The sequence below is a fragment of the Pleurodeles waltl genome, chromosome 7 (assembly GCF_031143425.1).
Source record: "Pleurodeles waltl isolate 20211129_DDA chromosome 7, aPleWal1.hap1.20221129, whole genome shotgun sequence".
Taxonomy (NCBI): Eukaryota; Metazoa; Chordata; class Amphibia; order Caudata; family Salamandridae; genus Pleurodeles; species Pleurodeles waltl.
In genome coordinates this window covers 922,896,541-922,921,326 of record NC_090446.1, presented here as the reverse complement: position 1 = coordinate 922,921,326, position 24,786 = coordinate 922,896,541, and positions in this window count along the sequence as shown.

The window sequence follows — 24,786 nt, the reverse complement described above, 5'->3', positions numbered from 1 at the left end:
GCCAATTTCTAGTTCCCCACATACTTTTTAAGTCAATCAACTTCAGCCAATATTCATAGCCTTCTATAGCCAACCAGCAAACAAAGGAATCCGAATAAATGAATTTAGTATCTGTCAAAAATTTGTGTACATTTTCCATTGATGGCAATTTAAAATAATATGACTAAGCATTTTTTACATTGTTCCCAGAAAAATTTGCTAACTTTTCAGAATATGTTTTAGACCTCCCTTGTGGTGGAATTGGACAATGTTCCCATTGTGTGTAATTAAAAATTGTCTTTGGGGTACTTACTCTGTGAATGAAATGGTGCCCATAATAATTATAGCAAAACAAATCACCATAATTCTCTTTAGACTGATAAACATCTTCTCTTTCGAATACAGTATAATAATTCAATTCAGTCATCATGGAATCAACTGTTATCACATCCCAGTCATCAGAAACAACACTGGGTATTATTACATCGGTCATTAAAGTTTAACCACAAATGGTATTTGAATGACCCCCGTGGGGCCGTATATATCAAATGTGACTTTATCCCAATCCCATCAGGAATTGGTATAGCGGAAATGTTCACATAAGACAAGTCTCTGAGGACCTTGTGAGAAGAAAAATGGGTTTTTGGACCTCATCCACCAGTTGAACTGTTGATCTTTCAGGAAGAAAGTGACCATGTATTAATAAAAAGAATGTTATGACAAAGCCAATCCAAAGGAGGAAAGCTAGTACAGTCAAGAAAAGCCACAGATAGTTCCAAGGGAAAATAAAGTAATTTGTTTTAAGCCAGTTTATCAGCTTACGTGTTTTTGGCAGTTCAAATATAGAAGAGGCAAATGAGTCAGAAAAAGTGTTGTTGACATCGGCAAAGTATCCAGAAGCAGTTTGTGCAAAGGCTAGAGCTGTATTTGTAGGAGAAGAACTGTAAGGGTCTCCTGCACTCGTTCATAATAAATGACGCCATCCATCTGTGTTGAAGCTGTGTCAAATCGATCAGTAATTTATGTATTGTTTGTTGTAACAGGTGTTAGTGGAACCAATGCAAGATCATTTTACACCCTCACCAAGCTCAGAGAGGTGTCAGCGTTGCTGCTCAAAACTTGTAGAAAGACATCTTGACCAGTAACGAGAGGGATTTGGGAACTACTGGCTGCTCCTCTTGGTCTGCTGTGCAGGATTGGCCACATATTATAACTTGACATTGTCAATAGATACAAAGCAGTTTTCTTTGGCACCAGCCAACGTCGGTAGAATGACAGTTCTGGTACCGTGTATTCCCAAGACTGGGACCGGTGCACGATAAGAAGCACCAAACTCCTTTTTTCACAGCAACTTATTCATGTATTAGATCCCCATCTTTTGGAATCCAGCTGGTAGGTGTTATTGGTACATCCTTAATTCCTGTGGAGGCAGCACTGGCAGAAGTGTTATTGTCACGGAACTGTTGTAATTCCTGCAAGACAGTGACATGTTTGTGTATGTCAAAGGTTGTTTCTGCCACCTCCACCCCAGACCATCAAGATCTAAAACAGACATTTGAGTTCCAAACAGGCACTCGTATGAAGTACGACCCCTAATGGACCCTCTAGGCAGATTGTTAAGTGCTCTCTGTGCTGCATACAGGTGATTAATCCAACTAAGACCCGTTCCTAAGACTCTGGCTGTTAAGGACTGCTTTAAATGATGGTTTCCTCGCTCTACAACACTATTTCCCTCTGGATGAAATGGAGACGCGTAATGGAGATGGACCCCTAATAAAGCCATGGCATCCCAGAATGCCCTGGAGGCACTGATAAAGACTCGCAAATCTTTCAGAACAGTCTGAGCGTCAGTCAAGTGTTGTGGCCACACCCATAGGAATCTGGAGCAAGAGTCAACAGGGACTAAAATTTATTTGTATGCAATGTCTGGTGTTAGGGACCACAATGGTCCAAGTACACACATTGTGAAGGTTTGTTGGAAACTAGGAGTGGTGTCTGCGGTGGGCGTTTGATAGTGGAACCCTTAATTTGTTGCCAGATGTCACAACAAAGGACATACTGCCTGGTGGCCACCAATAACGTTCTTGCAACAAAGTAATTTTGGCGCCACATCAGCATGGGCAGATGCTACCCCCTCATGCGCTGCTTTAATCAACTCTGATCCTATGTCTTTGTTGGGAATTATTCAAACCCCCACACCTGGTATTTTTACTTTGGCTTCAAGACAGCCTCCCATTCGGTAGGAATATTTAGCAGGAAATGCTTTTGGATAGGCCGTGCCTTCAGCCGTGGCTTTCATGGCAGCTCATATGTCATCATCCGGTTTCGTTCCAGAAGGGGTTACTGCAGCCATAGCTACTGCTCATTTGGCGGCTTCATCAGCCAATGTATTTCCAGCAATGTGTAGTCCAACGCGCTGGTGTCCAGGTGTATGTACAACATGGACATTTGGTAGCATTTCCTTCAGATCCGTTACTCTCCCCCACAGAAGTCTGTGTTTGATGATGTGGCTTTTAGAATCTCTGAACCCATTCTGGCGCCAGTAATGCAGGTATTTTTTGAAGGACTGGACACAGTAGTACGAATCACAAACAATTAGTGTTAACTGTGCATGATCCGCATGTTCCAGTGGCCATCACTAGAGTATTTAGCTCTGCTAACAGTGCTGTGCAATCCCCTAGGGTTTGCATAAATCTATGTTGGGGACAAAATGTATTATCCTGCATGTAGCCACTTATGACTGCGCAAGCAGCGGAGTATTGATGTTTTGTGCCTATTGCAGGTTGTGCTGAGCCATCGGTGTACATGACTCTGATATTGATCAATAGCCAGTTTATTTGCTGGAACTGGGTATTCCAGTTCATATTGCAAAAATTCTTGAGTTTGTAATTTTGGGTCGAAAATGTAATCTACGTCAGTGGCTATCAAAGACGTTGCTCATTGACTCCAACGTGGATGTAATGCTTTAGTGTTTGGAACGCTTGCTTTGGTAACAGCCTCAAGGGCTGGAATGGGAGAGATGACAATAATACGTTTCCCCTGGGTTAGTGGTCTTTCTTTAATGACAGCCATCTGAACAGCAGTGAGAATTTTCTCAGTGGGAGCAAAGCGTTGTTCTGCTTCTGACTACCAATGTGATTTGTATTCAATCTCGACTATCTCACCCTCATTGAAAGTTACATAGGTGAAACCAATGGCACCAGCAATTACTCTAATGACCAGATGTTTTTTGTTGCCCCTTGTGTGTAGGTGTTGTGCTGCAAGCATGTTTGCAAAGCTCTGTGACTGTGTGTGTGTTCGACTGTCCAAAATTTACTTGAAAAGTCAGGACATATTAAGTCATATAAAGGTTTTATGCGTGATGCACAATGAGGAATGTAAGTTCTGCCAAAATTTAGGAAACCCAATAGGGATTGGAGTTTTTTTTAATTGTATTTGGAGGCTGTAACTGTGTGCATTTTTCTAAGAATTGTGGCGCTAGGCTCTTTACTTCACTTGATAGCTCATATCCCAAAATCCTACCACAATGTGGGCTACTCGCCTTAAATGCTGCACTAATTCATCATCCGTGAGATAGATATCATCTACATAGGATAATGCTTCAGGGTCAATGTTGTGCAATATTGAAGTCACACAAGCTGCGAACAGTGCTGGCCTGTTCTTGTACCCCTGAAATAAACAGAGTTTTTTCTGGTAGCCTAGTACGCTGAAACTTATTAAGTCTCTACTCTCCAGCACTATATTTTGGCAGAAGAAACCTTTGGAAATGTCAAGTGTTGTTTTGAATTTTTTGTGCACTATGTTGTTCATGAGTCTGGGCTATCTGAGTTTTGTGTAGCGTATGTGCTTGTATGACTGTTTAAATGTCTGTTGTCTAAGACTACTCTGTATGAATGGTCCGGTTCAGCCACGGGGAATAAGGGATTATTCACTGGTGAGACACATGGTTCAATTACGCCCTGGTACTCCAGTGGTGTGAGGATTTCCTTGACGGGTGCTTTTGCATCGTGTTCTATTGGATACTGGGGTTGAGGTTGATTTTTAATAGGGATTGCATTGTAGGGGGAATCTTTATCCCATCCTATGTGGTTACGATATAACACAGGTGCCTGTGCCAATACCCAATCAATGGCAAAGGATTCTGCAAGCTCCTCGGGAACAAGGGCAAGAAAGAAGGTTTGATAACATCTTCCCCATATGTGCAAGTACGGACAAATTCAGGTGGCAATCCCTTTCGGCCACTAGAATATCATATATATAATTACGACGTAGTCCCAAAAGATTGCGTTGATTGTGCGTTCAATGTCTCCTTTTAACTGTAACGTTACTTTGTACACCATATCAGGTGTGGTGGCATGCATGTCCACAGTTTCTATTTGTAGTAAGGTAAGTCATTAGTTGATTTCACCTCCAGATGCTCTAGAAGATTCCAACAAACTATTGTGACCTCTGCTGCGCTGTCTAATAGCGCTAATGTCCACTTCTTGTTCTTCAATAGAGCCCTCTTCTTGAGTAGCATGTTGGACTGCAACTGTTGCCACATTTTTCTTTTTGAATTGGGGTTTTTGTTGGGGAAGTTTCTCTTCTTTTTTAACTGAGACTTCTGTTGAGCGGTGTGATTCATGTATCGGTTTCACGTACTCACTTCTTCGCTCTGACTGCCCACCTCTCTCACTGTACTTTTCCAGTGAGGCCTGAAAGGAACGAGATTGGCGTGTAACAGTATATTGATATCTATCAGGCGTTTTTATATTTTCTCTATTTCTGAGATTATATCTATTCTGTGGGGTCTCTCTATGCAGAGATTCTCCCCTTTCTTTTGCAGTTGTTGTTTTTAATCACAGCTTTTCTTAGTACCCTCAGGAGCTTGCTTGGTAGAATCTCTATTAGATTTACCCTGTAGTTGTGGTTTTGTGTGTCTTGCCCCCAGACCATCTCGACCAATGCAAGAGTAGGTGTCCTCAATAATATTTGGCAGCTCACATTCTAGATCCTGTGGAGAAACGTCCCAGAGCCACATGCACACCGCTAGTGCAACTGCTTCCACTTTGAGGTTACTTAATATTACTGAGGATACTGTGGCAAAATTGCCCATTAGTTGCATCCCCAAGTCCAGGGCCAGGGCAGCCCTGTATTCGTCTTAAATTTGTTTCAACACTTCCGGTAAATTGGCAACTGTTGGTGTACCGTGAGCGGTAGTCTAGAGCATAGTTAATATTCTATGATTATCCTGAGGTCCCGTATGGGGAAATACTTCTTCCAGTGCGTTTATTTTTTGAGCTTACCAAAATCGAATTTCTTCCCGTTTCGCGGGTATTTTACCCATGATCGAATGTACAGTTGCAGGATTAATGCCTACTGTTACTGCATGTATTTAATGTTTGCATTACAAACTATACTAATCGTCTATATATTTCCATCAGCTCAGCATATAAGCGACGGATCTCAGCTACCTCCAAAGTTGCTGCATCAGGGTGGGTGTATAAGTGGCCAATAAAGGCCAGGTAGGACCATTATTACTTAGAGGACCTAACTTAACATCCTTTTAATGGTTCAAGCTTGAATAACCTACAGCGTTAGTTAGGTACTCCCTACGTAGCTGAAGAGGAAAATATCCTCAATACCACAGATGTCTCCGTATATAGTACTGAGGTGTCTTTGTATGTAGTGAGACAGTTACTCAGGAGGACTGAAAATTTGTGCCTGACCAAACGTTGGGGCCACCATGTTGCGTAGGCTCTCATTATTCTAATGAGACTACTGGATTTGAGCGGCAGAATCACGTGATGTGTGGGGGGGCAGAGTCTAACCCACTACTGGAGACACCTGTCGGCCTAATCCGGGTTTTGCTCAGGCTAACTATCAGTGCCTCATCTCCAGCCAAGAGCGGGGATGATTGGGCAGCCGAGCGCATGACACAATTGACTCCTCAGCAAAATCGTAGTCACTCAGATCACATCTGTTTTCCTCAGTTACAATAGTCTCACATATACAAGGACAGTCAGAGGCAGTATATGTTTCAATAAGGTTTTAATGAAGCAACTGCATCTTAGATAATAAAGCATGTCCTGCAATAACCAGGACAATGAAGCATGACAGGATTAAAATTGTGACGAGGAGAGTAAAGCATAAAAATAATGCTACCATATTGTCACTAGAATCAGTAAAGTACTTCCTATCTAGGCTATGTTAGAGCACAGCATGTTAAGCTCTAGTTGTGCCCTTCAGGTTCCCCTGGGAAGACATCATCCCTCATACCTGAGCAAGAGGCCTGAAGTCTGCATAAGCAGAAGTATTGAAGAGTTCAGCAATCAGCATCCAGTCGTGGTCATCTGGCTGGAATCTCCCTCTATTGTGTATGGGACAGAAAAGTGTTTTTATAATAAAACAGCTGATGTTCTGAGAAAATGTCCCTACGTAAGGATGTGTGTGTTTCTATGAATACCAGAGACAAAGGCGGTCATTCTGACCGCGGCGGGCGGCGGTTGTCGCCCGCCATGCGGTTACCGCCGAATGACCGCACCGCGGTCAAAAGACCGCGGCGGTCATTCCAACTTTCCCGCTGGGCCGGCGGGCGACCGCCAAAAGGCCGCCCGCCGGCCCAGCGGGAAAGCCCCTGCAACGAGGAAGCTGGCTCCGAATGGAGCCGGCGGAGTTGCAGGGGTGCGACGGGTGCAGTGGCACCCGTCGCGATTTTCACTGTCTGCAAAGCAGACAGTGAAAATCTTTGTGGGGCCCTGTTAGGGGGCCCTTGCACTGCCCATGCCAGTGGCATGGGCAGTGCAGGGGCCCCATGGCACCCGTTCCCGCCTTCCTGGTTCTGGCGGTGGACACCGCCAGAAACAGGCTGGCGGGAAGGGGGTCGGAATCCCCATGACGGTGCTGCAAGCAGCGCCGCCATGGCGGATTCACTGGGCCAGGGGAAAACCGGCGGGAAACCGCTGGTTCCCCTTTTCTGACCGCGGCTTTACTGCCGCGGTCAGAATAGCCCAGGAAGCACCGCCAGCCTGTTGGCGGTGCTTCCGCCGCCCTCCGCCATGGCGGTCATGGACTGCCAGGGTCAGAATGACCCCCAAAGCATTTTACCACGTTTACCAGCAACCTATCTTACTACAGCCTTGAGAGAAGCACAGAGTGAAATAAATTATTTGTTTAAGAATGCAGTGCTGACCTAGGCAAAGAACAGCTAGATAGAGAGAAATAAAACTTGACTGCAAATATGGCTATTGTTAAAATATTAAATGAAGCTGAATAAAATACACCTAGTTTAAAGTGCACAGCTGAGGGCCTAGTTTGCTAAAATAACGTGCATGGAGCTATAACTAAAATGGCTACACAAGACAGAGATGGTCATGGCAAAAGGGTTTGGGTGTAGAGGGAGAGGGAGTGGTTGTCTGAGGTGTTGTGGATGTAACGCCGCGAAGATCGCCAGTCCGCGTCTTGGACAGCTGTTTCTGCCGCAGGCTGCTTTTTGGGTCACAACCTGTTTTTTGGCAGCAGGGCGACCTCAAATTTTCTGTTTGGGCTCTGTTTCACGCTGCGCCCACCTTTTACTTCCCTAGTTTTACTTACCTGTTTTTTACAGTTTTTCTTCTTTTTTCTCTTTTTATTTTTTGTTTCTTCTTGGCCATATTTTCTCTTTCCCAGGAGTCTGTGTTTCCTTCCCTGCATGTCTTGCTCTCTACTTTTAATACTAAGGCTATTTTCCCATTTACTTTAATGTGGCTTTTCCCAATCGAAGATGGTGTCTCCATTACTTCCTGCATGTCACTTCCTGTTTGTTAGTATATAAGCACGTTGGTCTTTGTTCCAGACATTTTGTGCCTTACTTTTTCTTTTCTTTATGTTTTTCTCAGGAGTTCCTTGAGCTGAGGTTTTTCCCAAGTTTGGGTTCTTTTCCTCAGGGACTCCTTCTGGAGGTTACGGCCTGCTTGATGTTCTATTATCAGCTGCACTGTTGCTACTAGAAAGAGTCAACCCTACATTGGTCAAACCAGAACAATCAAGAAACCTGGTGGTGCCCTGAGACTGGCAGATTGCATCAGTAAGAAACGCTCAGGTCGTGACAGAGGATGTCGTGGGTGCATGTCTGTATGAGGTATGTTTGTGGGTGGTGAGTGTCTGTTGCGTCGATGAGTGTGGTTGTTCATGTGTTTTGGGATGATGAGGGGGTGGAGGTGCTGGGGGATGCCATGGTGGGAGGGTAACTGTGTATTGGGGTGGTGACTGCAAGTATGTGGATGTGGTGGATGTAGGTGTGCTAGTGGTTGTGGTGTTTGCTGGTGTGGTGACTAGGGTGGATGTCTGAGTGTCTGCTGTGGTGCTGTCTGTGGGTAAGATTGGTGTTGTGAGTGGACCAGGGAATGTTGGTGTAGTGTCTAAAGGTGTGTCAGGTGTGCTTTCAGGGATGCTGGGGGTGGTGGAAGTGTCAGAACAGGTTGTGACTGTGGCTGTGTGTGCTTCTGAGTGTTGCTTGTGTGCATTCAGGTGGTGTGCCCAATGGTGCTTTTGTTTGTCTGAGCTATCCTTAGATGTTGAGATCAATGCATGCCTGTCTGTCTGTGTGGTTTGGCTGGGTCAGGGTAGTGGGGTTTAAAATTGAGGTGAGTAGCCGGAGGAGGACAGAAGACAAAGGGTGACTGGCTTCCATCAGTGTGGAGGCCAGAGCTTGAAAGTATCTCTGTAGGCCAGCAAGTGCACCGTGAATGCCCCCCAGGAATGCATTACTCTGTTGGAATTGAGTTGCCAGTCCCTGGATGGCATTCACGATGGTCGACTGACCCACAGAGATGGATCTCAGGAGGTCAATAGCCTCCTCACTGAGGGCAGCAAGGCTGGCAGGGGCAGCGGTACCTGTGGCAAAGGAAACGCCCATACTCCTGGGTGAGCGGGCACAGCCAACTGGGTGGTGAACTACAGGAAGGGCGGTTGTAGTATGGGGTGGCGGACTTAGATGGTGCTGGGGTAGTCCAAATGGGTACGACACCACCAAGCAATGTCCACTGTAGGAGGATTCCACTGATGAAGAACTGTCTCCTGTCTCCCCCATGCACTCCCCTCACCCTCTGGGCCACTGGGTCCCTCAGTGTTGGTAAAATCAACACTCTGGGTCTGTGGCCAGCAGCTTTTCCACTCAACTGTGTCCCATCTCCTTTGCCAGCTGATGCTGAAAAACAGAGAGAGAGGTAAGGTAATTACATTCTTTACATACACATACATTACACAACAGTAACATCACTTTTAAGTGTAAAACACCCACAGGTAGAGAAGATTTTGAGCCAACATCATGTCACAACAACATACTTCTCACAAACCTATATGACAACAGTGTGACACCCAGCATGAGCCTACTATCTGACGACTACATCACCATCCTATCAGTACGGCTATAAATCTATTCTTGCACAAGGTAATTTGTCAACATAATAAGCATGTCCCTAAACAGAGCATCACTGTGAAACAACAAACCATTCATGGAAATTAGTGTTCATTTTGATATCAAAGTCATACCTACTCCAAATCTACACTTGCCCAATCCATTGCCAGATGTCATGTTCGATGAAAGTCACCTCATCAGAATCCTGTTTCCGTAGAGCATGTTACATGTTGCTTAGCTAAAAATGTTACTGTGTCTAAAACATTCACAATGGCAAATGACTCAGATGCATCTTCAGCATTTGTCATATCCACGTTTGAAGTATGATAGACTCTCAAACGCTTTCCGCAACACATGTATCAACTGTGTATTTGCAAAGGATTGTACAGACAATCAGGACGTACTCATCTTTGTCATTCTCACATAGAAACCAAAGTCATGTACAGCAATAGGGGTCTAATTAGCACAAATGATATTCCCAAACACAGTCACAGGGAGCATGGCAACACCTTCAATATGATAGGCACCTGTTGTGTGAATGAAGTCAATATACAATTCCATTAATCAAGCTGAGTTGCAGCCTCAAGATGACCTTATCAAATGACCAACATCACTTTCAACACTTCAGACATGAGTCACCTTATACCTTTGTAGTACAGTTACACTGACACAAACCACATCTACATTAACCATGATTGACACATACACCTAGAGTGCAGCAATTTGACTGACAACATATACCATTCCACCAACATGTAACTTTCTACTACAACACCAGCAACACTATGTAGTCATTGTTAAAAGAGCTTATCCATACCAAAATACTTCAAAACATATTCAGAATAGAAAAAAGTAAGTATGCCAAACCTACATTTTAAATCTTACAAATGGCAAGAAGTACCAATGTACACAGGAATTCGTCACAATACAGTGCATGTTGTTCCTATATAGGGGATGCCCTGCCCTATGTAGGATGGGCAAATTAAATTGGCTAAGTGAATAGCAGGCTAGCCACTTACTTTCTTAATAACATTTACATCGTACAGCTAGTCTAAACTCATATCTATGATATGTCTTGCACTAGGAATGTATAATTACCATGTTTTTCATCATGTAGTATGTCCACCCTGATCAAACATCACATTTGCCAAAATACAGTCCACACTTAACACTGGGGACACCTCCTCACACATCTGAGTAAGTGTAGCAAGAATGCCTTATGAAATATCTTAATGAAATAACACCGTCACATGAAGTTGACATCCATTTCATAACTCAGGAATATTTGGCCTGTTTCTCACCCGTCATACCTTATGTTGCCCATAGAGATAGAGCCAGTGAACTGAGACCAAAGAGCTGGACAACTTACCAATAGGATAGCAGGACTATGGTTCAGTAGGTGGGAAGGATGACACAGCAGGTTACACATATGTATAGCAATGTAGGGGTACACATTTGGCACATTCACATGTGCATCACCACATGCTGTCATCCAATAGGCTTACATAGGTGAGTTATATTTCCCTACACAATATCATCCCCACACCTGTGTATCAATGGTACCAACTGTACTTCTATATGTTCCTAGGGTACCCTTTTCCTTTAGCACTTACCACATTGTTACAGTTAAGATACTTACCCATCAGACACTGAATTGGAAGATGGATTTAAATGTCTGTAGTCAGTACTTATCTCCTTGTGGCTGCAGTGCTGCCACAAATGCCAATCCCCCTCAGGGTAGGCCACTGCCAGAATGAGGCCATTAGGGGTGTCAAGGTCAGATCGGCCTCCCTCCCTCGTTGGGAAGACAATCCCAGCTGGGCCTCCTCAGTCTTCCAGGCCCAGCATCTCAGGTTCTGCAGCTGCTTCCTACAGTGGGTGCTCTGTCTGCTGTGGACCCCCAGGCTCCGCACTTGCTTGGCGATGACATGCCAGATTCCCTTTTTTTGAAGGGCGTTGACCTGCATGGATGACACAGACAAGAGGAGAAAGTCATGTCCACATGCACCATACCAACACAAGTGGTCAAAACACTTTAGTAACAGCAAGTAGGCAAACATTCCCATCCTCTAAGTTCAAACACCTTCACAATTCAGCATCTGCAGGCAGTCTATGTGTGAAGTGGAGTGCCCAATACAGCATGCATGATCACTACCTGGAATTGACTACACAGATATGACCAGAACACATGATTGTCCATGAAATGGAGTATCTACAGAAATATTTCTCACTCCATCATTGTTGTCCATGCTGCAATCTATGCTTTGTATAAATTAAGTTATATTTCACAGCATCTACCATGTTCCACTACTGTATGTTTGCCTGTGCTCATGTACACATTTCCATACACCCAGACATGACCTGTGAAACCTTCACTAATTCACATTTCATGTACGCCATCATGTACTCTAACTTTCACACAGTGGTATACCATTGGACTCACTTGCTCCTCTGTTGCACCATATAACTGCCACACAGGGGTACGACCTCCTCAACTAGCTTGTCCAGGTCTTCTGGGGTGAAGGATGTGGCCCTATCACCTGCACAATGTGGCATGTTAGCTCCCAGTGGCAGTACACAGCAGCTCAGGTAGTAGAGGACTTCTTGGCAGCAGTGTCGGGAGCCAAGTGAGAAATACTGCAGAAGATGGCGGCCATGGCCGCCACATACAGGACTATCACTGCTGACGTACATAGCCATTGGGTCAAGCCCGCCAAAGGCAATGTGTTCCAATGGCAATATCCACTGCGGTTGTAACCGCATACCGCCATGACGACATCCACCGGCGGAGTGAGGTCACTTCCTCATGTCCAGTACAGTAGGGCAGGCAGCTGCGATTTTCATACATTTATATGCATGGGAAAGTATGGGAATCTGTGTCATTAAAAATTAGTTATATTGTGCGAAATATCATTGAATCCTCCTTCATGTTTGGTAGTCTAATTGTAAATGTAGTAGTAAAAGCTGTGTGACAGAGGGAATGGTGGAAATGGAAATGGACAACTATTCTCTATAGATGTGCGTTGGTAATGTAGCAAAGGTGCAACAAGTATGTTTCACATGTTCACTAAGTTGGACTATCAAACACTGACAGTCACAGATAAGTATGCATGTATAGTACATTAGGGGATTCAGGGAAAGTGAAGCAAGGGGAGTGTCATAGGATGCACAGCAAGATGCTGTACTTCTGATGTCATATGCTGTCTCTGATATCGACAGCAGAAATATCTGACTTGTATATGAACATATTCATTATATGTACATTGTAAGAGTAACCTACAATCTTTTTGTGTTTCCACATAGTTACCCTGGCATGAGGAGAGGAAGACTAGCTCAAATGTACCGGCCACTAGTGGACCTGCACACCATGGAGGAACGACATATTATACAGATCTATCGCAAAAATAGGCAGACAATCATGGACCTTTGCGATCAGTTGGAGCCGTATCTGATTCCTGCCATTCTAAATCCCAATAGCATACCCCACATCTTTCAAGTCATATCAGTGGCCACTAGATCCTTTCAAAATACAGTGGCCCTAACTGCAGGGATGTCTCAGCCCATGTTCAGTCTAGTTTTGAAGGATAAACTATGTGCATTGTTGAAACACCTGGACAGCTACATTGGGGTTCCCCAATGTGCGGATTTGGCCTATGTAAAGGCAGAGGTTTATGCAATGGGACACTTTCTACATGTGGTTGGAGCCATAATGGCATCCATGTTGTCTTGATTCCCCCAGTGCCAATAACCAGGTACACAAGAGCAGGAAACACTACCACTCCTTCAGCATCCAAGTGGTATGTTTGGCAGATCAATAGATTTCACAAGTCTGTACAAAGTATCCAGGATCAGTCCATGATCCCTTCATCGTGCGCAACAGCAATATCCCACTGCTGATGACATGACTCTATACAGAGAGGGACTGGCTGGTTGGTAAGTCACATTTGACATGTGTGTTTGCTAAGTTTCTCTCTTGCTATCACAAATGTGCATGTCTCGGAAATGTGTCTGTGTTGTTATACCTATTCCTTACAGGGGACTCAGGCTATCCAAACTGTCCTTGGTTGTTGACGCCAGTGAGGTACCCAACAACACCAGGGGAAGTCTGCTACAATGTGGCCCATGGAAGCATAAGGCGTGTAGTTGAGCGGACGTTTGGGCCCCTGAAGGCAAGACTTTGCTGCCCGGATATATCTGGAGGAGCCCTCCTCTACTCACCCAACAAGGAATGTTAAATACATTTTGCTTGCTGCATGCTGCATAACATTTCCCTGAGACGTCAGATACCAATCATACCAGATGAGGGGGAGGCAGCAGAAACTGTGGGTGGAAATGCAGATTTGGCAAGCGATAATGAGCCAGATGAAAATGAAGCGGGAGACTCCAGGGCGGATCTCATTAATCAGTGCTGGAACTGACTCAAGGTATGTGATGTCTTCCTAATGCTGAGATTACATTTTGTAAATTATAATTGATGGCTGGCATGTCACCTTCTATCTAGCATCATCCATTAGGTTTTAGGTAGCAGGTTTGGTCTTGGCATCTGCTCCTCCTTGATGTCTGAGTGGACGTCCACCTTTGCGTTGGGGATCCTCTGCTACATAGGGTGAGGTGTCTGAGGCATGGCCTTCCCATGACCATTCCACTAGTAACTACAGATGTTGAAGGGCTTGAAAAGTCATTACTAGTGGAAGAGGCCTTATGTTGTGTGGCAGACCTACTCATGGTAGAGTTAATGCCCCTCAGCTTCCAAGCAATGGAAGGCAGGATGGCATTTTGTGCCTGCCACTGCTGCATGTCTTCCTGGTGGTTGTCCCTCTGCAGCTGTTCTATTTCCCCCATCATGGTGACTACCTGGCCCATCAAGTCTTGGGAATTATGGTAGGCTCCCGAAAATTGGAAGATGATTTCTTGGTCAGTATCGTCTCTTGGAGCCCCCATCCTCTGGCGCACACCATCCCTCCCATATACCCTACCTCACATGCCTGTGCCCCTGGCATAGAGTGCCCACTCCCTGTGGAGACAGGGCCATCATTGTCAGGGAGGACAGGGTGAGAATCAGGTCCTGTACTGGGGGCAAACAATGGATGAAACAGTCCTTGGGATACAGGTTTGGGGGCAAATGGTTGCTTGAGATGTTTATGGAATAGGGCTGTGGGGAGTCACTGTGGGCAGGTTGAAGCTGATAGTTGTTGACTGACCAGGTGTCCCTGATGGACTTGCTTGGTCCTCAGTGCTCTTCATCCAGAGGGGTCGTGGCAGTCTCTGGAATGCTCTCCATGGAGGCAATGGCACGGTTACTTGTGGGAGAAGTTTAACACAGAGTTGCAGTAAGTGATAAACCAAGTGATGTGTCATTTAGAGTATTGGTGATGTTGTGTGAGATGCACACAGTGCCTTGACCTGATCTCCAGAAATGACAATGACAGCTGCAGCAAACAGTTACTTAGTACTGCATGTGCATCCACTTTGCCATCTAATTTTGCAGCCCAGGTGAGTATATTTCTATCTTAGTTATATTTGTTCTAAGGGCAGTTTGATGGGGCACTCAGCAGTAAATGTGTTTTGCATGTAATGATGGTGGGAGTGGGCCTTGGCATTGCTGTTATTGCCATCAACTGTTTCCCAGTTGGATATTCAAGATGGGTTAGATTGATAGTTAGTTTCACATGCATGACAACTTGCTTTTGGTGCACTGTTCAGGTTTTCATTATGGGCGAATATTGCCTTCTGGGAGTTGTAGTGCTTTCAGTACCCAACGGCTGTGGTGTCAGATGAATTTAGTGGACAAGTTGCATGCCAGTGAAGGGTATTAGCACATTTGGACTGAGGGATGGTGGGTGTTATGTTAATTGAGGTGGGATAAGGTGGTGAGGAAGCATGCAGGAGAATACAATTGGGTGACATGAATGTTGTGGAGACTCCACTCCCTCAGGTATTCCTGTCAGGCCCTCAGGATGCAGTACGTCCAAGACCTTCTCCTCCCAAGATGTGAAAGTAGGGGGAGTAGGTGGGGGCCCACCACCAGTCTTAAGGACCACTGCAGTATGTCCAAGACCTTTTCCTCCCAAGATGTGAAAGTACGGGAAGGAGGTGGGGACCCACCGCCAGACTTGAGGACCGCCAGCTGGTGCATGGATGCCATGGAGCGTACCGTCCCCCAGAGGTTGTTCCACCTCTTCCTGATGCCCTCCCTTGTGCCTGGATAGATGCCTACAGCATTGACCCTGTCGACAATTTTTTGCCCCAACTCCATTTTCCTGGCTATTGATGTTGCTGGACCTGTGCTCCGAACATGTGTGGCATTACCCTGACAATTTCGTCCACTGTGGCCCTCAATTCATCATTTGTGAAATGTGGGTGTTTTTGTTGAAACATGGTAGTGGTTATAAAGATGGTGAGGTAGTGTTACAGGAATAAGTGTGAGAAATACGTAAGTGTTGAGGTGATGGTGCTGTTATGTGAGTGGGTGACACTTGTAGTGTGTTGTGTGCGAAAGTAAATTGTGTGTTGTGCAGGTGTGTGATGTATGTGTGGTGAAATGTGTATAGGTGCCAAGGTATTTTATTTATAATTGTGGGACTGTTATGTGTTCGATGTGGCTGTGGATGGAGCTCAGGTTGCAAACGATTGTGGGTTGTGTAGAGGTGTGTTTTATAGTGGAGTATGTAGGTGTGTCAAGTATGTGGCTGTGTGTCAGGTGTGGGGTATTTAAACTATCCAATGTGGTGTTGTGTTCAGTGTGATGTGAGTTAAGACCGCTGTGGTTTGCACCACCAATGGTTTTCCTCCATGGAAAACCCACTGTTGTGATTTGTGTATCATAATTTGATGGCAGGATTTTTGTCGCACTGGTGGTGCTGGTGGTAAAACCTCCTCTTTTCCATCCTCCAATGTCCTGGCTGTTTCATGAAATTGGAATTTTTTTCCCGGGACTTCACAGTGTAACTCTTAATACGGCGGTTGGATTACCACCATCATGGTGGTCTTTTGCGGCTGCCACCACGGCGGTCTTCACCAAAGACCACCAAACTTGTGTTGACCCTTCATATGTGTTCCTGTCTTGGCATTACTGGATTCAGGAGCCACGGGCATGGAGTGGATGATACTCCTATAACTTCAAGTGAGAACTTTCAATCATCAACAGAGTTTCATCTAATTTCTTCACCCCATCGTCCTGTCATTTTTGGAGAATCTTGGCCGGTATGTCTCAATCCATATATAAATCGGGTAACTTGTAATATATCAATCAGTTCTGAATACTGTTCTCACAACTGTCTTTCTTCTAAACAAAAGTGAAATCAGGATACGCTTCCAATCCTTGAAAAGCCAGCAACAATGGTGGCAATCATGTCATCCATGCCCCCACATTATCACAACTTTTGTTAAGTCTTTCAAAAGTAGAAGATTCAAATGTTACCCCTCACATTATAAATATGATTGTACAGTATCTGAAATACCATATGGCAGGTTGTATCTGGGAAGAAAGTTCTATGTCAGTATTTAGCAGAGAACTTATAAAACGGTCTCATAGTTACCTCTACATCTCCTGCGGGGGCTCATCTGTTCTTTGTGCCCATGAAATTGTAAGAAGAACTGTACAGAGTATACGGGATTAAATTAGATCACGATTAAAGACCGTATCCCCTTCTGTCACGTGTTTCGTCATTCCTGACTTTTTCAAGGCTCATTTAAATTTTGAAGGGTAGAATAACTGGTGGGAGTTCCATATTCCAAACAGGGTTAGTAAATTAGATCAGTATGACGGAATGACGAAACACGTGTCGGCTGTTTTTTTACCATTCTGGAACCTATCTACAAGCAACCTTATGAATGTATTTCTTTCAATTAGGACATTTGTTTTCCAAAAACACTATTAAATAGCAAATGTTTCATACTACGATCCTGTGATGTGCCATGGTTTTCTCATCATAACTGGAAGATCCCTTACTTGTCCACGGGTTCGGGAAGGATCCGCTGATCCATAAAATGAATTTAAAAAATGAAACACAAAGCATTTATAGAAAGACTACATACGTTACCTTACCTTTATTTTTTTATTATTTATAAAATGTATAGTAAGAATGAATGTGTAAATAAAATGTATTTTTAAACGTGTGAAAATGTATATTAGCAAACTGAGCTTAAGGATCAAATTGTAGTGCAGTTTTTATTTTTTTAAAAAGGTGAAATTCACACAAAAAAGGATACAAATTAGAGAAGTACAGCAGGGAGCTGACTGTAATCTTATCAACTACTACACTCACTTATCACCCATGAGAGAGTTCTCAGCAGATAATTCTGTCTCTTCTGAACGACTGCTCTAAACACTAATGACCAAATTAAGATGTTTAACCATACAAGCTAATGTATTTCAAACCACAAGAACATTTGTCAGCTTGTAAAGAAGTATTAGGGCAGACATCAGTTTTACACAAACCACTATGCTAGACCTGAAAGCCTTAAGGTGGTTTCCTCAACTTTTTTGCCTGCCTCCCTCCATTTTTGTGATCTTGTTTTTTCTTGTCATAGGACTCTGCACACTTTACCACTGCTGATCAGCTCTAAAGTGTGTGTGCTCTCTCACCTAAATATGGTAACATTGGCTCCTACGCAACTGGTATACTTAATTTACCTATAAGTCCCTAGTAAAGTGCACTATATGTGCCCAGGGCTTGTAAATGAAATGCTAGTAGTGCCATTGCAAGGCCTGTGTGTACAGTTATTCTGCCACATTGACTTGGCATTTGAAACTCTTTGCCAAGCCTCAACCCTCCGGTATATTACATGTAAATCACCTCTGAGGTAGGCTCTATGTGACCCACACAACAAGGTGTAGTGATTGTGAAAAACAGGACGTCATGTTAAATTGTACATCTCCTAGTAGTGAAAAACTGCGCAAGGTCGTTTTTCACTATTGAGAAGCCTGCTCCTCTCATGGGCCAACACTGAGGATCCTTAAAATAATTTTAAGCTGTAATTTCTGATCAGAAAGGAGTGGCTAGCTCATTTGACATATCTTTGAAATGGTAAAGATAAATCCTATTTATTGGTAACGTTTGATTTGACATTGCTATTTTAGAAATGCCACTGTTAGAGAGTAGGCATTTCTCTGCTCTTACTGCTCTTTGTGCATTGCAGCTTGTCTCTGATCCGCATCTGGTCTGGGTAATAGCTCCTGTTGTTCATTCCATCCAGACAGTCATAAACACAGGACACTCATCTGCATTCATCTGCATACTGATGCGACGTCCTGGACAAGAAGGGTGGAGTGGCTCACACTTACATTTCAAAGGGTAAAGGCCAGACCTCACACAAGGGACTGGTGACCCCCAAACATAACCTGGCAGACAGGACTGGGGTGATAAAGGAACTGGTGCACTTTAAAACCACTCTTTGAAGTCTTCCCACTTCTAGGACACATTCTGGAATATGTACTGGGGATCTGACCCCCTTAAATCAGACACTATTGGACCTGGAACTGAAACCCCATCAGAAGAGCTGCTGTGCTGCCCAAAGAACTCAAGTGAACTGTTTTCCTGGAAGGACTGCTCTTCTGCTTGTTGCTCTGCTTCCTGCTGCTCTCTGACCCAGTTGGAAGGACTCTGCCTTCCCACCAGAGTGATCTCCAAAGGCTTGCTGGCTTGTCTCCTGTTTTTCTCTGAGGTCTCATGGACATTAAAGACCTCGTGAATGGCACTCCATTCCAGCCCCAGTGCCGAACTGACCAGGTGGAACTTTGTCACAGATTATTGCTAGTGAGCGCGGTGATTCTCTGCTGCCCCAGCACTGCTCTTCTGAAGTTGTACCTGTTGTCATGGATTGTCGCTAGCGAGCAAAGTGCTTCTCTTCAGCCCTCACGCTGCACTTCTAAAAGTTGTTCCTAGTGTCATGGATTACGCGTACTGAGCGTGGTGCCTTTTTGTAGGCCTGCTTTGCTCTACAGAAGTAGTGCCTACTGACCCAGATACTCATCTTGTGAGCACAATGCCACCCGCACTCATTGAACCACTCCGCAATTCTAAACCCACCGGGTAGACTGCAGTAAAAATCTAAGGAGGAATGTTTTCACTAACCGTTAGTCCTGGAGCTGAGTCCCGTTTACGGCCACACTTCACTCACAGGTACTGAACTTCCCGGGTGCAATTGCTCCATCACTGGCACCCATTCACAGCCTCTGGGCCCATATTCAGACATTATCGTATCACTCCTAAAGGGAGGGCACCTGTTTCTAAAGCAATTCATGAATACTTATACCAGTGAATATCTAAATGTACAAATATTGGATTTGTGCCTTTATGGTCTTGAGTCACTGAGATAAATAACCTCTATTTTTAAACCTAGTGTGGAGTCATTTTCGGGGAGTTTTACCATGTTACTGTATGACTTATTGCACAAATACTTTACACATTGCCTTCTAAGTTAGGCTTCCCTGCTCTGTGCCAAGCTACTTGAGGATGAACACAGGATACTTTAGTTTCTGTGTGAGGTACCCTGATCATAATTATGGCTTCTTCTTGGTCAGGGTACATGCCTCTGACAACTAGAGACCCCGATTTCTAACATTGGTGACCAGCAGTAAGGACACACCTTTTTTTGTTTAGTGCCATACAATAGTTATGTGTACATTACCTATCCATATTTCAAGACCATTTCTAAATGATTACAAATTATTTTTTGATCTGCAATTTTCCCTGCTCTACAGTTTCAAGAGATCCTATACCTCATGTCTCTGGCTGGTTCTAAAAGTGGAGCCAAATACTTTTATCTGGCTAAGCTGGAGGAGTGCAAAGTTAAGCAGTTCAAAAGCTTGTGCAGAGTTATGGGGATACCTGCCCAAGGTGCCACCAAGAAGGTGGAATTTCAAATGGTACTGAGGGCTGGGGCGGATGACCGCTCCCAAGAGAATGATGAGTTGGAGGAGCATGTGGAGGGCTCTGATGAGGATCTATCTGCAGCAGTTGAGGGAGAATCTCTTGGATTTGTGGACCCTTTGAGAGCAGAGAGCAGTATCTCCAATCATGACCTGTCCTCAGAGGAAAGAAGAGAAGAGAGAGAATTCCAACTGCAGTTAGCAAAATTGGGAATGGAAGCTGAGAAGAGAAAAACTGAAAGAGCCTTAGCAGAGATGAAAATACTTCTGGCTCATGAACTGAGTCTAAAGGAGCTAGCCATCCAGGCCAGGCAGTCGGATTCCAGCAGCGATGGCGGCAGCATACCTACAGTGCCTTATAGAGACAAGAAGGTTCATATACCCAAGGATCTGCTTATGAAGGTGCACTGATGGTACACAGGGTTCCTGAAGAGTACTGGGGGATGGGTGTGTGGAAATACATGCCACAACCTGGGAGGGATACACTCTTAACACTGTAGGTTGGAGACCAAAGCAAGTACACTCCCATGAAAACCATCTTTCTTTCCAAATTTGGACTGACCCCCGAGACGTATCACCAAAAATTCAGGGGAAGTTAGAAGCTCCCCAACAAATCCTGGGTAGATTTCTTTGATCACTTCAGTGAGGAACTAAATGGCTTGGTGCGGTGCAGCAAAGTTAAAGATTATGTTGGGTTGTACAATCTAATAATGAAGGAGCGCATGCTCAGTACCTGTTTCACAGAGTTGCGGCAGCACCTAGTTGACAATAAGCTGACTGATCCCAGGAAGCTGGCAATGGAGGTAGATCTCTGAGCTAGCACCAGAGTGTCCAAAAAGGTATCCAGGGGGACACCCACAAGCGTGGCAAGTAAAAAGGAAGGGGAGAAAAAATTAAAAATAAGGAGTTCTCTAAAGGTTCCCAAAAGAATTCCCAAGGAATTAGTGTTAAACAGTCCCAGTCTAATTCTAAAAAGAAACAGTTCTTTGACCACAAGACTGGGAGGATTGTACACCAATGTAGGGAGTGCACTAAGTATGGTCATTCTAAGAGTGACTCCAAATGTCCCAAGAGTTCACAGCCCACCCAATGGTGAGCAGACAACTGGGTTGGCCAGTGTAGTGCTTGGGGAGGAGATAGTCCCAGCTATTTTTTGGAGCAGACAGAGGTAACCCTGGTGTCCTTGGGGGATACAGATATGGTGCCAAAGCCCACATGCCTGCCAATACCTCAAAGTATAGGCCGTGGGCCACCATTAATGGACAATGGGAGGAGGCTCTGTGCAACACAGGAGCCAGCATGACAACTGTCAAGCTGGTGTCAGAAGATCTACCAGTGGCTCTGGTTCCCTTTGAGTGTGGGGGAAGATGGCACTCTGAAAGTTGCTGTGAGCCCTCCCATGCCTGTAGATTTGTCTGCGAGGCAATGATCTGGAGCACACTATTTGGAGAGAGGTAGAGCACAGATTTCACTTGGGGATGTTGGGATTGCCTGAGTGGGTCTGTATGACCACACGGTCCATGGCTGCCTGAGAAGGGAGTCAAGGGTCTCCTGCACCTGGAACAATGGCCCAGACAGCTGCCATGAAGACGGACAAGAGGCATGGGAAACCGGGCCCTAAAATTACCAACCGGGGAGGACATTGACGCCCTAGGTCCCCTACCTAAGCTTATTGGCTTGCAAATTGTGGGTGGACTTACAAAGTGGATTTCTGCACAGTGCAGACAGTGTATCTCACTCTTGAGGGCTTGAGGCAACAGGTCTCAACCCATGCAGCAGGTGAAGCCTCTGGCGATCACATAATCTACTTGGAGAATGATCAACTCTACAGCAAGCATAAGGCTTCAGGTACTGGGTCAGGCTATGTCCTGAAGGTCTCTCAATGTTACCGGGCCTTCCTACTGGGTTTGGCTCATGACATACCCCTGGCAGAACATTTAGGGCAAGACAAGACCTTCTCCAGGCTTGCCTCCCACTTTCACTGGCCCAGAATGATGACAACCTGAGATACATTCTGTAGGTCCTGTCTCACCTGCCAGGCCAGTGGGAAGACAGGAAAGAAGCTGAAAGCTCCCACGATTCCACTTCCCGTCATTGGCACCCTCTTTGAAAGGGTGGCATCTACCTCACTGGTCACTTTGACCCCAAGACAGCCCTAGGCAACATGTCTATCCTGCTCTTAGTGGACCATGCCGCACGCTACCCAGAAGCAATCCCTCTGAGGACAGTGACTGCACCTGTGGTGACTAGAATTCTAATGGGGATCTTAACCCTTGTGGTGTTCTCCAACGAGTTAGTGTCCGACAGAGGCACCAACTTCATGTTTGCGTACATGAAGTCCATGTGGGATGCTTGTGGTGTAACATACAAGTTCACCACACCCTATCAACCCCAAACCAATGGTCTAGTTGGGAGATTCAACAAGACCTTAAAGGACATGATGTACCTGAGGTCATGAGGCATAAGTGGGAAATCCTTCTCTTTGCCTACAGCCTACAGAAAGGGGTAGGGTTCAGTCCCTTTGAACTACTCTTTGGCCACCCTGTCAGAGGACTTCTGAATATTGTCAAGGAGGGATGGGAGAAAGCTCCCAGGAAACCCCCACAAGATGTGGTTTGCTACATGTTGACCCTCTGGAACTAGATGCACTGCTTCTAGAAGAAGGCCAAGAGCAGCCTTGAGGCCAGCCAGGTGGTAATGAAAAGCTGATATGACTAGAAGACCACTCTGGTGGAGTTTCAGCCTGGTCCACAAGTATGGGTCATGGAGCCAGTAGAGCCCAGAGCTCTCCAGTACCACTGAGTACTGCTGGACTGGCCAATGCAAAATAAATCAAGGAGTGTAAGGGAGAGGCCACTTACTTAGTGAACCTCCAGATCCTTAGAAACCCTCTAAGTGTGCCCCATGTCAAAAGACTCAAGCCTCACTTTGAGAAATCCGAAGTTAGCATGCTCCTTGTGACCGATGAGGATGTGGAGGAGGAGAGTGAACCTCTCTCTGACTTCCTCTCTGCACAGGAGCACAATGGATCAGTGCAGGGTGTCAACCTCTCTAACACCCTGAACTCAGAGCAGCAAGGTGACTGTCACCTGTTGGTAAGACTGTTTCATTGTTCTCACTCACCCTAGGACTCACACACCTGTGTGTTTATGATATGCACATATGAGGCAGTCACTCTGAAAAAAAACTAATCTTTCAGGTTGTTAGATAGGGTGAGGGCCAGCATCCATGCAGAGATTGCCCAGATGTTAGCTTTATGGTTGATTGAGCCCTCTAGCAGTACGTGGTCCAGCCCCATGGTGTTGGTAACAAAGGCCACCCCTCCGGGCACCCAACCAGAATTCCGGTTCTGTGTGGACTAAAGGGGAATCAAATCTGTAACCAAAACTGACGCACACCCCATCTCTAGAGCTGATGAACTAATTGACAGGCTTGGCACTGCCAATTCCACAGTACTTTTTATTTGACATCAGGGAACTGGCAGATCACCTTGACTGAGGAAGCAAAAGAGAGGTCAGCATTCTCAACCACTGAGGGCTATTACCAGTTCCAGGTGATGCCCTTTGGCTTGAAGAATGACCCTACTACTTTCCAGTTGTTGTTTAACAGGGTTCCAGCTGGTAAGGAGGTTTTATGTGTCATCTACTTATATGATAATGGAGTCTATAGTTCCACCTGGGAGGAACAGAGGCAGCACCTCCAACAGGTGCCTCATGCCCTGATGCAGACAGACCTTACCATCAAAGCCAGTATGTGCCAGATTGGACAGTGTTCCATGGTGTATTTGGGGCACCTGAGATGTGGTGGCAAGGTGTATCCCCTCCAGACCATCACGGCCTGGCAACCACGTAGAACACAAACAGTGAGAACCCTCCTAGGCCTCACTGGGTATTCCTAATTTGTTAAGGGCTATGGCACCATTGTTGCCCCCTGAACTGAGCCGACTTCTCAAAATCAGTCTTGATTGGTGATTTAGACAGAGGGTTGCCAGAAAGCCTTTGATTCTCTCAAGGAAGCCATGTGCACATCACCTGTGCTCAAGGCCCCTGATTGCTCAAAGGAATTCATTGTGCAAACAGATGCTTCAGAGTGCGGCATGGGGGCAGTCTTAGCTCAGCTGAATGAGGAAGAACTAGACCAAACAGTAGCCTTCATTAGCAGGAGTTTACTTTCACAGGAAGAGAGGTGGAGTGCCATTGAAAGGGAAGCATTTTGCTGTGGTCTGGGCACCAAAGAAGTTGAGACGATACCTGTTTAGGACTCACATCTAGTTTTAGACAGACCACAGACCCCTCTGATGGCTCATGCAAATGAAGGATGAAAGTCCTAAACTCTTGAGGTGGTCCATATTCCTACAGGGAACAGCCTATACGGTAGAGCATCTCCCGGTGACTGACCAAGCCATTGCTGATGGTCTCTCTAGATTCCCACCTCAGTGAAGAGAGCTCCCAATGGGTTAGGACCCTGGGAGACCTGATGGTCTTCCCCAACTGTCAAATGAAACACAGAGTACGTTCTTGTGTTCAAAATTGTGTGTGAATGACACCACACGGCTTCC